At 39.8% G+C, this 13,949-nt stretch overlaps 1 long non-coding RNA gene across 1 annotated transcript; it reads right to left on the bottom strand.

Annotated features, from left to right (window-relative positions):
• Window positions 1–7,650: 7,650 nt before the first annotated feature.
• Window positions 7,651–12,456, bottom strand: LOC106953117 (uncharacterized). The gene is made up of 4 exons (XR_001426126.1): window positions 12,086–12,456; window positions 9,661–9,750; window positions 8,727–8,862; window positions 7,651–7,740 (listed from the first exon to the last, which is right to left on the bottom strand). It is a non-coding gene; the product is annotated as an uncharacterized LOC106953117 (long non-coding RNA).
• Window positions 12,457–13,949: the final 1,493 nt, after the last annotated feature.

The following is a 13,949-nucleotide window of genomic DNA, read 5'->3' as shown; positions in this document are numbered from 1 at the left end:
CATGGCCTCCCCTTCAGATGCCCACACTCCACAGAGTCAAAAGGCGGCGTTTAGCCCCTCTGAGCGAAGAGGAGCTGGGCTTGTTTTGACACTTTGTCCTCCTTGGCTTCTGTGAAAAGGCCCCGCTTCTATGGGGCACTCAAGTTCATTAGAAAGTACAGCGCATTCAGCTGCTTCCCCATTCCAGCTCCAGGCCTCAATGGGGCCTCCAAAGCTCCTCGCTGTTTGTTTAATAAAGACCCCCACAACCACCACCTTCATTTCCCTCATTGCAGAAGTAGCTGAGTTACAGCCTCCTGGGTCTGGAGAGACTGATCGAGGATAATGTAGAGAAAATAACGGGGGGAAAAATTAGCTCAAATGGGCCGTTTTATGATCTTCATGACCATTTCCCTTTCAGTTTGTGCTTATTGCTCATAACGGCAATTATTATTCCAAGAGAGTTGAGAAGTATGTAAAAAGTGTAATAAAAACAAATCAAAGGCAAAAGCATTTTAGCACCCAGTCAAAAGTCGTTGAAAAGCGACAACGTCACAGGAAATAGGAAAGTTAAGCACTGGGATAACACAGTGGCTTAATCAACTATGCACAATTAAATGTGGGAAACTTCACAAAAACGTGAAAATTCTACAGGGAAGTGTAAATTGTACGCATCAAAGTATGAAAGGTCCGAAGGTTTTCTGCCACCAAGGGATGAAATGTGCCGTTGTCAAGCATAAACAGACATTATAGAAGAAATAGCACAGAAAAGAGCTTCACCTGCAACATAACAGTGAAACTCTGAATCTGGAGTGTGTATGTGGAGAGTCAGGTTTCCGCTCTCTCACTTTCAGGTGACATCATTGCACGTCAGTAGGAGATGACACTCTAGAAGGGCAAAAGGTCAAAAAAAAGCCCCACAGAAGGCTCAGCTGCCCCACTGTGTGGCCCGATCTAAATGGAAATCACTATGCGAGTAAAAAGAAGGAAGACTTTATACAGTTGTAGTTTGTTACGTTGTCAATTAGAAATGCATCATATTATCAGTTTACTATAAAAACCAAGTTGCTACATGAATGTTTGAGAGTTTATCCAGAGGCTGTTGAGGGAGTCCTTTCCATGCTCCTCTAAAAACACAATTTTAAGGCAGAATTTAGTAGAAGGCCAATATTTTAAAAGGCCAAGCACATTTTGAGTAATTAATAAGTAGATTTCAGTGAGCCGATTGAGAAAATGTGCCAAGCACAAGAAGACTGGAAGCTACATGCCTCGCATGAAAGCACTTGTATTGTGAAGTGAAATAAACCGTGTCAAAAAAATAAAAATAGAAAATACTGCATTACCTGAGTAGCTAATTTTTGAAGTTAAAGATGTCAGAAGTTTGATGCATCATCTAAGCATAATGCAATATAGCAAAAGGTAATATTAGCCATTGTTTTGGCATAGTTTAGTTGTTAATATCAGCATCCAACAGTAAGTCAGAAAACAGGACTGGCAAAACATAGTTAGCTAAAACAAATTAGCTTATCGATGCCAAATGTGTTTTTTTAAGAAAAATAAAGTTTCCAAACTCTTGTAAACAATGGCAATCAGAGACAAAGAGAGAAGATAAAAATTCACATCATGTACCAATCACAAACCCAAATCTAGATGAGCAAATGGAGGAATTATGAAGATGATCAGTCTGTCATAAAGAAGCACAAGAGGAATGAGAGGATTTATATAATTAATCAAAAAACCATGTCCCCCTCTGCTTTCATCATCTTGGTGATAATTGCTGTCATATTTCTTGAAAGAAGAGTAGTTTATTGTATTTTTGGACATTACCACATAATCAAGTAGATCTATAGATTAAATGTTTGGCAGCCTGGTACATTTCCTCTTTTCTTATCTGATAGGCCTATGGGTGTAGTCCATCGATAACATTTCACATTTTATTTAAAAATCATCCTGTACGTTTTTTAATGCTGACTTTTTCAAATCTCACCATGGTGACTCTACTGGTTTTCTCTAAAATAGTCATCATTTTCTGTGAGTTCTTTGCAAACTACATCACTTACTGTGATGAGGAGACAATTTACTAAAACTTTTGTAGATTGGAAGCAATATTTGTTTGAATGAAAAAAAAAATCCTGATTTTAGCAAAACAATAAAGAAGATGCAATGCCAACTACAGGCTTTAGAAATGTGTACATTTTTGTGGCAACATAATGAATGCATTACGTTTAATTGATACGTTGTTGTACGTAGGAATGCTGAACTACACATGGGTCCAATTATAGCCAAAAGTTTCCAGTTATCCTCCCCAACGTTGTCATCAGCATTGCCAAACATGTGAGAGGCACTGTAACCTTTGGACGTCAGAGTCACATTCAGGAATCCGTTCTGTGGGCACGAGATTATGTTTCGGCGATGTGAACTCCACTCCACAGTGCAGCAGCAGCATACCTCCTACTGGTTTCAACAGCCAGGGGGACATCAGATCTTCAGCAGGTGCTTCCCTGCAGTTGTAGAACCCCAGTGAGGTGTGGGAGGAAAACGTGACACTGATCTAACACACTTCTTTCAGTTGTTGTATCAAAGAGTGCGATGCACCCAACAAAAATTATTAGAGTGTAGCTTAACAATGGATTCAGACTAAATTGTAGCTTGTCTTTTATTTTATTTTTTTCTAAAACATTCAGACCCAACAGATTCGTTTCTATAGTTTGCGTGAACACAATTCATTTCATGCTACTGCGCACACAGACGGTTATTTAATTTACTGCTTGAGGCTCACAAGTGTGCTGGTAAGCAAGTGCAGAAATCCAAGAGTGTGTGGGGTCTCTTTCAAATCATATCACATTCTAATCTTATCTGGAGCTGGAGATGGGAGCTGTGAGTGTGTGTTCCTAACCCTGGCCTGTGGCTGTGCAGGCTGCTTGTGCATGCTGGTATGTTGAAAGCCTTCATTCAGTCACCTTTTGGAGGTAATCTGGGAGACAGCTGCAAGCCCCCATGTGAAACCCTCCCACTGATGAACAGAGGAGGTGGCCAGGCTGGTTTGAGAAGGCTATCTAGACTGATGTAAAAGAAAGAGAAAAAGGAGATAAACCTCTGAATACAAAACAAAAACCACTAAAGAAGGTAGGAACAGCAACGTGACAAATATATTCAGAAATTTGGCATTGATTTTCCCAGAGTCAGCATGACTGGGTTAAAATTAACAAAAAATGGAAAGTGATTTAAAAAGTTTTTTTGTAAGGCAGAACCCATTTTATGTTATTAGGAGAGAATTAAATGATTTTTTTCAAATTATGAACTGGATTTATGTTTGGATCTTAACCAGGCCAGTCTAACACATACTTGTTATACTGGCCTGTGTAATGTTAAAACATAAAATATGCTTTGTGATGTGAACCACTAAAAGTTCAGACATGAATTAGCTGGTAAGTCCTGAAAAATGTGCTTGGTTTTGTATGGGTTAAATTCATCTGAGCAAAAGCGTCTGCAACAAATTTATTCCATGCTTCTATGATAATTAATCTGCAAAAACAGAAGTTAACATTGTCAAGATGTCTTCCTGCTAAACCTAAAGCTGCTATGAGACAAGTGCTCTCTTTTCTTGTATTGTTTAATCCCACATTTTAAAGGCAATCTGACCTTTATCACAAGTTAATAAGGTGTTTTAAATCTCTTACTGCACCATTTGAACCTGTGAAAGCATACTAAAACTAAAACCATGACCTAAACAATTAGCAGATTCAAGTAGTTCCTTAGTCAAAGTCATCAACTATGTTTAAAACCAGAGTGTGGTGGAATCCTGAGCAAAGACCAGTTGGGTAAATGTTATATAAATAGACTACTGACTTCAAACTTGGGATAGAGCTCTTTCCCGCATCAATAGTTTTAATTTGCCACGTCAGTCTGCTTGCTTCATTTCTCCCTCTTTTCCTCCCTCTGTGCTCATACTCGCCATAAGAGTGTATCACAACTTCTAACACCGGCAGGCTGAAGTAGGACGGCCTTCTTTTCCTCGCCAGTTGCCATGGTGAATTGTGTGTAGCATCAGGGCTCCATTGAGGATTCTATGAGTCACAACACTCCCGATTCAGAAGACAAAATAAAAAAAAAAAAAAGAAAACTCAGTTGACTCATATCAGCTGTTCTGAACCCAAACACAGCCCTTACCACATCTTAAGGTTTATCAAATGAGAGTTAGCCTCACACATTGTTAAATATTTTCATTGGGACAGGCTCTAAAATTGGTCTGACTCATTCTTTTGATGCCTTTTTTGGCAAGTTCACAACTGTTTAATGCTTAGCAGCAGTTGTGAGCTACTTAAATCCAGATTATCATTTACTTAGAGAAAGGAGAGGACATCTTTATGCATGTGCCATATTAATTCAGCGTTGGTGGGCTTAGGACGACTCTTCTGTAGACAAACAAAAAGAGAGTAACGGCTCTGACATCAATTAGCAGAAAAAAGCCTCATCCCCTGCCTTCAACGAGGCTCCGCTAATAGCAGTCTGTTTGCAAGCTGCCATCCGATCGAGTGAAAACCATATATGCACACACAAACCCATTTTGTCCATAACCTCCTCAGAGTGTACTGAATTAAGCTTTATCCAATTAATGAAGAAACATGTCTTTCTCTGGCTGCAGCTATTTGAATCTTGAACTTTCAGCAAATCTGCTTCTGTCAACACTCGACAATCTGGGATGAGAACAAAGGCGTTAACGGAAAACAGTGCAAGCAGATTTAGCAAATGTTGCTTCTCTGTTGCTTTTAATGGGAAGAGCAAGTCTCACCGCATACTCCATGAATGGACCAAAACCACTAAACATTTTAAGCAGCTTTAATCTACTCGTGCCTATTTGCAAAAGCACATTAGAAGTGGTGAGTTTTTTTTTTTTTTTAATGTCAGAAAAATGACGTTTGTAAGATTTAGCAGACAGCAATTTATCACTCAAGAACAGAGTCAGTAGTGCTGAGAGCGCATTTCCAAAACGAGAGTTTATTTATATCTTTCTGTAACCAATAAATGTGCTGAAGTAAATTAGTGTAGAAAAAAAACAGGGAAGAATTATTTACCAAAGATTTGAGGTATGGGCTGTCCACTTAGGAGCATTATTTTAGACTCGTAAATGAAAAAAAAGCTGATGTGCTGGGCTAGAGAGAGAAAATTCATATTCCACCTCACTGCTTATGAAAGGTAACACGAAGGACTGCCAAAGCAAAACAGGATGGAGAGCACAGAGCTTGGCAACCCCAGACAATCTGGTAACTTTTTTTGGAATATTACAGTTTTAAGTTGCTCTACTGTGATTATGGGGAAAGAAAGGCAGTTCAGATAAAATGTTATTCACCGTTCCAAAACAATAGGCACATAACACGCTCTACGTCGAACTAGGCCTGTCACGATAAACGATAAATCAATTAATCGCACGATAAATTAAACCTATTGACCTCATTTTAATTATCGGTTTTATCGTCTCTTCCTGCCATTTTTTCTTTTTCTTGATGACACTGAATTAAAAAAGGCTCAACTCCGATGTCCTCCACTGACCTTCCCTTCCAATTTCCTTAGTGTAATGTCCAGAGTTGTCGGCCCATTTTCAAAACCTGAGAGACACATTAGCCGACAGAAATCCTAGGCATAACGGTTCGATCGGGTTCGATCGTGCCGTGTGGTACCCAGCCACACAGCCATTATTTTGGACTTGTAGCCCAAAAATAATGGCTACAAGTCCAGTTAACTAATTTTAATATCAGGCATTAATCAATGCTTTACTAGAATCTACCTGCAATGCATGTGGCTAGAGTCAGCGTAAAGTCCTGACTGAATGAAAATGATCATAACCTATTTATGTCACGTTAACGAAGAACAGCTGAAAACTTGCCGGGTTTATCAACAAACCCCTGATTTAGATCAGAGCTAAGTCAGGGGTTTAGCTCCTGATTTAGCTATCTAAATCTAAATCACACTGCAGGATGATCAGTTACGAAATCACCAGCGACAATCTTAGGTCGCCCAACGATCTAAGATTATCTTAAGGGGAAAATAGGGGTAAAAAAATCGTGTAGTATGATCTTCTGCATCAGGTAGTCGGATGTGCCCATCTTCTCTATCTAAATCTATTGATTACTGAAGGTCAATACAGTATACAGACTTCATAATCTGCACTATTTTGGTTGAATGCAGTATTTATTTCCACTTTGGCTTTATGTTGTTTACTTTTTATTCAAGTACGTTTTTTGTTAATGGAGACTGAGAATCCATTTTATTTTTGTTTTTGCTCATTTTGTTTATTTAGTTAATCAGTTCCAGTGTCATGTGTTCTTTTGAAAATAAAGCGCATCTATCTATGGCAGGAAATAGCATGCATTATTACATCATTTCCATTAAATCAGTGTCAAAAGGTCTTGAAACAATATTAGCGTTTATCGCAATAATTTTTTAGACAATTAATCGCTCAGCAAAATTTGTTATCGTGACAGGCCTATGTAAAACTTGAATTAAGAAAAAAAAAAAAAAAACAAGGTAAAGTGTGATCCTAGGCATCTATTGCATTGCATCAGTTCCTTGATAACAATTCAGGTTGTGGTCAGGTTAGAAAACACTACAGGAGTTATACAGCGGCAGACGTGACCCTGTTTGCTAAAAACACAGAGTATCAGCAAGTACCAAAAACAGAGAAGTCTTATGAAGTCCTCGCTTCTTAATTATTAACAAGCTTGTTAGTTAAAGTTATCAACAGATGATCCAAAGCCACTGGTATAGCTGCAAGAGTAAGTTTAATTAATAAACTTATTTTCAAACAAAAACTGACTTCAATTAGCTAAAAAAAAAGGAAACAAAAAAAAACATGATCTCTCTCTGACATTCCTATTTATATCTCTATAGTGAACTCTGACCCGCTTCCCTGCCACAATTAAGGAACAGCATGATGCTGCCAGCACCATGTTTCATCTGTTGGGATATCAGTGTTATTAGTTTGCTCACGACATGTCCAAAGCTTCTGCTGTTGCACTCCACTACCAATAAGCTAATATGTCTAACAGCACTGAGACCTCTTGCTCTGAATGTTTGTTTTAAAGCAGGTTATCTGAGAATATTCATATTCATGTTTCATTTGATTACAAAAACAAATTGTCCCCCTTCTGAATGATGCTAAAAAAAAAGAGAACAAGTTTTGTCTCTATGAACATAATCACACTGAATGCACATTTTAAGTCAGAGCTACATAATAAAATTAGATTGCACTGCTACAAAAAAAAAAGTCAGATGGACATTAATTTACGAAAACTAATTGTAGACAAAAAAAGTTGGGTGTGCTGTAAATTGCCCTCATCTCTCAGTTCAAACTATAGCCATTCAAACACTTCTGTCATAAAAACATTATCTTTGTCCTCAAATATGATCCTGTGATGTCTTTATTTCAAGCTGAGACAACAAAGAGAATAAGTGGCTTATTTTTTGTAAGACTAAAACCACACTGGGGACGGAAAGAGGCCCTTTATCTCAACAATCCCCTGGTCGTTCCCCACAAACGTCCTCTTCCAGATATGCCCCCGTTTTATGGAATGTCCCAGGTGAAGCTTTCCTCTTTAGTCACAAAGTGAGGAGAGGCTCTAATGAACAATTAAGTTACTATGGATCTCTACCTGAGTGTGTCCTTCAAAATGCCTTTGTGTCCCTGCTCCCCCCTCCACTGGTGTGCTCAGACAGCGAGTCTCCAGGCCTGCTTATCTTTCTGTCCTCCACAGCAGGCCCCCGCTGAGACGGAGAACCAGAGTTTATTACAGTTTCCAATAATCTGCAACCCCCAAGGAGCTCAGAATGACAGTACTTGGTGTGGAAAAAGGACAGGACTCTATTTCACTACTAATCCTCTGATGGGCCACCAATATGATGCATGACCACAAGTAGTAAACTACAAGAATTATGGCAAATCTTTGGTTTTTTTATTATTATTATTCAACTGAAGCTAAATTTTAAAAGAAAGACTCTAAAGTGAATTGTGTTGATGGGTTTACAAGTTCAAAGACATTCATGCACAACATTGACCGTCACGCGCACTTCTGGCCACCACCTCTGGGAGCATCAGTGACCTACCACATAACCGTAGCCAGAACAACCAATGAACTGAATTTCAGGTTATCCAGGGAAAAACTAATCCTGTGACTCCCCAGAGGAGTCACTTTCATTTGTTGTCCCTGGAGAGACTTTTAAAAATACACAGTAACTTACTTTTGACAAGGATTAAGGATCTTAACATTTTAAATTTCCTTTCCAATATAATTACCTTGGAAGGCACAAGAGCTAATGATAAATGTGTATTTTCATCTTGTTTGTAACTAGCCTGAGGAGGATGATAAAATTAAACTTTGGCAAGCATTTCTACTGGTGGCTCATATCTGTTGTTACAATGAGAACAATTGTTCTCCAAAGTACAAGCTGACGGTGGTTAACTTTGTTTGTCTGTTTGCTGTGTGCACTGAAAGCTGACATCTGTGACAGATATTAGAGCAGTGAGCATAATTGAAATACGCCCTGGGGTTGCAGATTCATGTTCTGAAACCAGAAACAATCCAGAAGAAGAAAGCACGCCCAGGGGTCTCTTACAGAGAAAGCCCGACTTGCAGAGTGAGGGCCAGGTGATTTAGAGCAACACGAGGAGGGTAGAGGTCTGAGGTCTGACATTTATCCATCAGAGAATGTTAGAGGGAGAGCGGGGGTGGAAATAAAGTAATCATAGTTACCTCCACTGCTACCTTGGAGGTGCAATTCCATCCTTTCTGAAGAGACACACAAAGCGCAGCGGGGGTATCGGGTGGCCTGTTCCCCCGTCCTCTGGCGTAAGCAACAGCCTGGCCAATGCCAACCTAACCATCTAGACTAGAAGAGAGTACAGAACATTTATACCCTCCCAACACAGGAGCTTAAGTCTTACACATCCCAATAAATCTGGGCTTTTTCCACCTCTTAAACCCCCTAAAAGTCCTTAGCATAGGCTATGAAGCCAGAATGAAAGGTGAACGCGCACATGTGCCAAAACAATCAGATTCAAGAAAAAGAAAAAACTTGTTTTATAGAAACTAGCCATAGCTACAACCTCCAGGTCAACATTTCCCCGTTGAGAGAGAAATACTGTGCCCTACAGAGATGGATCTGCACCAAAAACAATACAAAGAGTGTAACAAATCTCTCTGTGGACTGGGTTAGTCATAAATGTCAACCTTGCAACACTATTAATATCAACACAATTACTCTGAGGACACTTAATTAAATGTGGCTTGGAGCATTTCTGCAAGACAAAGTTATAAATTTACATTCTGAAGCTTGCTGGGTATGCACAACCATGCCTGGATGTTCAGGGAAAAAAAAAAAAAAAAACAAACACTGGTGTGAGGCTGTGTTAGACTGTCTGTCGTCAGGGGACTAATCAATCCAAAGAGAGGGCATAGCAAGCAGGAAAGGGCACAGCAGGTGGAAGCAACCTGAACCAAAGATCAAACTTTCAGTCTGCTCTCTCAAAGCCACTTAGCTTGAAACTTAATTCCACAATGACCTCTTGTTCACTCCAACAATCAATCAATATCTAGTGTAGTTATGCAAAAACTACAAATCTTTTTTTTTTCCTCATTCAATTTACATCATCAAATGCAAGTTAAGTTTCTTAGAGTGAGTTGGTACCTTGTTCTTCCGTTTTTGACCTTATCAAAAGGTTTTCGATCGGTTCCTTGCCGTTTACCAGCAATTACGACAAATCTTTTACAGAAAAAGCTGCAAAAAGACATCAAAGAACATGTTATACAAAGATAGTCGTATTTCACTTATGTCTCTGTTTAGGACACTGAGTCACTTAGATCAGGAAGAGAGAAAGGAGATGTTTTGTATTTAAAATAACATTTCTGTTTTTCTTTATTGTATTACATCTTATTCTTCAGTTCAAGCATTATTGTGTAAATTGTACCTTTTACACCTTTTGCAAGATATCAAAACTCATTTCTGACATGCTTTCTTGAAAATGCAAAGCATGGAATGTCTTCTTTGGGACATAAACACCTGCAACTCCAATCAATAGCCGATCAGTGAATGAAAAGGGGCCCCTGTGGGAATCACAGCAGAGGGTGAGGAGAAGCACCGTCCCACAGCACACCATTAAACTGTGTAACACACTTGCCAACATGCCATTAGTCCAACTCAGCCTATTACTGCAAGGCCAGTGGACTTGGCTGAGAAGGCATTTTGACCTCACACACATATTAGTCATGAACACCACACAAACACACACACACAAACAAACACAGTTAAATAAATTATAGCTATGTCCAGTCAAATGGAACCAGCAGCTGACTTTAATGTTGCCATTTAGAAAAGGCAACTCCAAAATTATGGTATTACTCTTGTTTTTCATCCTTTAAGCCAAACAACATTTTTCCTTTTTATTAAGTTAAATACTTAGAAAGTACCTCATGCTGTGGAAAACAGATGATCAACGTGAATAACTTGGCCAGAAACATGGCAAACTTCAAGATCATAATTTTAAAATTAAAGGTGAACACCATCTACCTGCGGTCATCACATAAACAGAGACATTCACTGGAGCTATACAATTTATCCTCCACTTAAAATGCCAGCTGTGACCTATCGCAATCAGAGACAACAGACAAAGACGTGTTTGATACATGACACACGCCCAGCAGACTTAATTGCTTTATGACAGAACAAGACTATAATCAAACCAGCACGGCTCCCAGCCCCAGATAACGAGGGGTTGGTGTGTTGGTGTGTGTAGGTGTGTGTGTGTGTGTGTTTGGGCAGCAGGACATTAATAACTATATTTGAAAAAAAGATGAAAAACCCAATTATTAATAGGATGTGGCTCCTCCATTGTACCTTTTGTTTCCAGTTGAGATATTGACTCCTATCTGGGTGACATTTTGAAGACGGTTTTCTGGTGACATTTAGGAGATGTCACATTTGCTCCAACCTCCTTTCGAGATCTCTAACCAGATAATTGCAGGTGTAATTTTGGCTTGGCTGTCAGGTAAATCTTCATGATGCGTCAGAGAGCACGGCACCGGGCATCCATGTGTATAATAATGCTAAGCCCTGTCTCTATGTGTGTGTGTGTGTGTGTTTGGGAAAAGCAGTGAGTCCTCGCATTCCAGCGGCTGTTCTAACATGTTGTAAACACAAGGTGTTGGAGAAACATTGGACAAGGGGTGGTGGAAAACCCTCATACTTCTGACAAGTGCTGCTAAAGGGGATCGGGGTTGGGGCACAAGATATAAGCTATCAGAGATAAACATCTCTCAACCTGCAATGAAAGCACAAAAGGTTTATGGGAAATTAACCCCATGGGCCCCCCCCCCCCCTTTTCCCTGGGAGAGGGTACTCAAAGAAGTGCTCAGAACTTTCTAGCTCATAGAAAACACACAAAAACAATGTGAAAATCTTGGACTTCCTGCATCTGACGCCTCATTTCCAGCATCTATGAAAGTAAGTCAAGCAAAGGCATTCTGCCCGATTTAGGAAGGGATAATTTATTCCTACATCAGCTTGTGCTGGTAAAAATCAGCCTCAAGGCAAGGATCTGACAGCACACTGGCATACGCACACACCTCCCATGCTGGAGTAGACTGGATGCAAATTCCACACACCAGAAACTCGTTTTATCAAAATATAATTTGCTCAAATGCAGGAAATTCTGCGCAAAACTTGGGATGTACTGTTGTAGTTTAGCATTGGGCTACAGCGCTGGCACAATCAAATGCAAAAAGGTTACAATAAATCAAAGTGTTGAAGCTAACAAAAAAAAAGTAATGCACTTTGCAAGTCATATTAACATTCATACACAAAACTGAAAGTCTAATCTGTTCGGCGCATTTTTGGCTATGAAAATACCTTCTAAAGGGGAAATCAAACACATCTCACCAACCCAGTGTCCCCAGTACGGGAAGAAGTTAAGTGTTGTTGGGTCCAATTATCTGAAAGTGCCACAAACAGTCCAATTCACAGTTTTAAAAATGTTCATTTCTGTCCACCTCTTCCAAAACACGCTCACATGCAGTTTGAAGCCCGCGTCGCTGCGTCGCCTCTCGGACTCTCTTACCTGGACTCTGGCTGAGGAACAAAGTTGCCAGGACGCCCCACAGCACCGCGGCCAGCTGCATCTTCAACCCCACTTTTCTCTCGCTCTTCTCCGGGCTTCTCGACCCCCTGCTTCCCCCTCTTCCCTCTTTATTCTGTCCCCCTTCAACACAAACAAATACCGACGGGCTTCTTTCACAAGAAGACGCTCCCCCGGCTCTCACCCTAACCTCTTGGCATGACTGACTTTTTCTCCCCGTCTGTCTCCTCGACCTCCTCCGCCTCCTCCTCTCTAGTGATAAAGCAACAAAACCGGGATTAAAAAGTTAACTCTGAGAGGAGCGGCGCGGCCACCGTCTCCAGCATGTTGTGCAGTCGTTCCCGACGGTGTGGATACCAATAGGAGCCGAGGGCTGTACCACCATGGAGTCGGGAGGGTAGTTGAACTAGCTAATGAAGTAAATGAGAGCTAACATTGCAATACATCAACAACAGTAGGAAGTGGTTAACTTTAGAAAGCTGTGAAATAGGGGAATATATATGAAAGTGGTTTAGTGTCCTGTTTTTCTAAGTCATGTCTCATTTTATGCCTGCCTCTGCTCCCCTGTCCCTTACAAAATGGGCTCGTCCAAAATCTCTGCTCTTGTGTCATTTGTTAAATTACGTCTTTTAAAACGCTGGTGGTTCGCAGAAAGCACAGCAGAGCATCAGAGGCATAAATAAACAGTTTGCCCCTGTCTGCTCTGCAAACTTCTTCTCTGACTTTCTTTTTCTCTTTTTGCACAATGAAGGTTGAAAAGGAGAAGAAGTGGAGCATAAAAAGCTTTTCTGTTCTCACGTAAGTAAATGGAGGCAAATGACAGAGTGGCGTTTTTTATAGTGGAGAATAATGACTAAAAGATGAGGTCATTACACAGTCATTCATCCCGCAAATTTACACAAAACTACCAAAGGGATCTGGTGGTAATATTAAAATCTAATTAATTCAAACAATGGTACTGTAGATGCATGGCTTGCTTTCCTAGAATTGCACAACTTCCCTTTGAATGAGAATGATATAACTGTATCACAAGTTTATGCCTGGCAGTGAAGGCCGAAAAGATCCTGCTTTATAACAGTCTAGTAAATCCATCTGGCACTGAAAACAAAAAGGTAGACCCAGACATGGTGGTGGTTCTGATCTGGTACTTTACTTTAACCCTTAAAAAACTAAAAGTTTACTCATATAGTCTTTGTCCAATCAGTATTTGTTTGATTGTCTGAAACATGGAAGTGACAAAAAAGCAAAAACAGAACAACTTCTCTCCCCGCTCCTGCTGTGCACAGTAAAAGTTAAGAGCTGTAATTAAGACCATTTCTGGGTTGGAGCACGAATTAAATAGTTGTCTGGAAATTAACTGATTTATTTTTTGTCTTTTAGCAGAAATACTTCCACAAAAAAATCTACTCAGAAACAATTAAAATATCCATCCATGTGAAATATAAAATTGTCTTACAAATAGCTTCTCTTTTTTTCTTTTTTTTACCAGCCATGTTTTCTAAGAGTTATGTGGTCGATGGCTTTGAGCAGGAAGGGTCTCCTGTAGTGGTCTGCATTACAACACATCCGAACAAACTTCTGACTGAAGACACTCTGTTGTTGCATAACATCCTCATGAAGAGTTTGCTCAGAGTTGTTCATAGGGTTCTTCATTTTACGAAGAATTTTTCTTTGCACAATCATCTCCAGATGTTTCAGAACCAACTCTCTTTGTCAGGTTGTTTGACCTTTTTAAATTCCTGGCTCTGATTCTGCTGCCCCAGCAGAAGAAAAGAGCAGCAGAGATTACACTCTCCACTACATAATACAGAAGATTATGCAGCATTTTTCTGTGACCACTGAATAA

This window comes from Poecilia latipinna, unplaced genomic scaffold (assembly GCF_001443285.1).
Source record: "Poecilia latipinna isolate Pla-1442-1.1 unplaced genomic scaffold, P_latipinna-1.0 Scaffold561, whole genome shotgun sequence".
Lineage (NCBI taxonomy): Eukaryota > Metazoa > Chordata > Actinopteri > Cyprinodontiformes > Poeciliidae > Poecilia > Poecilia latipinna.
Note: the sequence above shows the minus strand (reverse complement) of the source record. Positions and strands in the feature narration are given on the sequence as shown.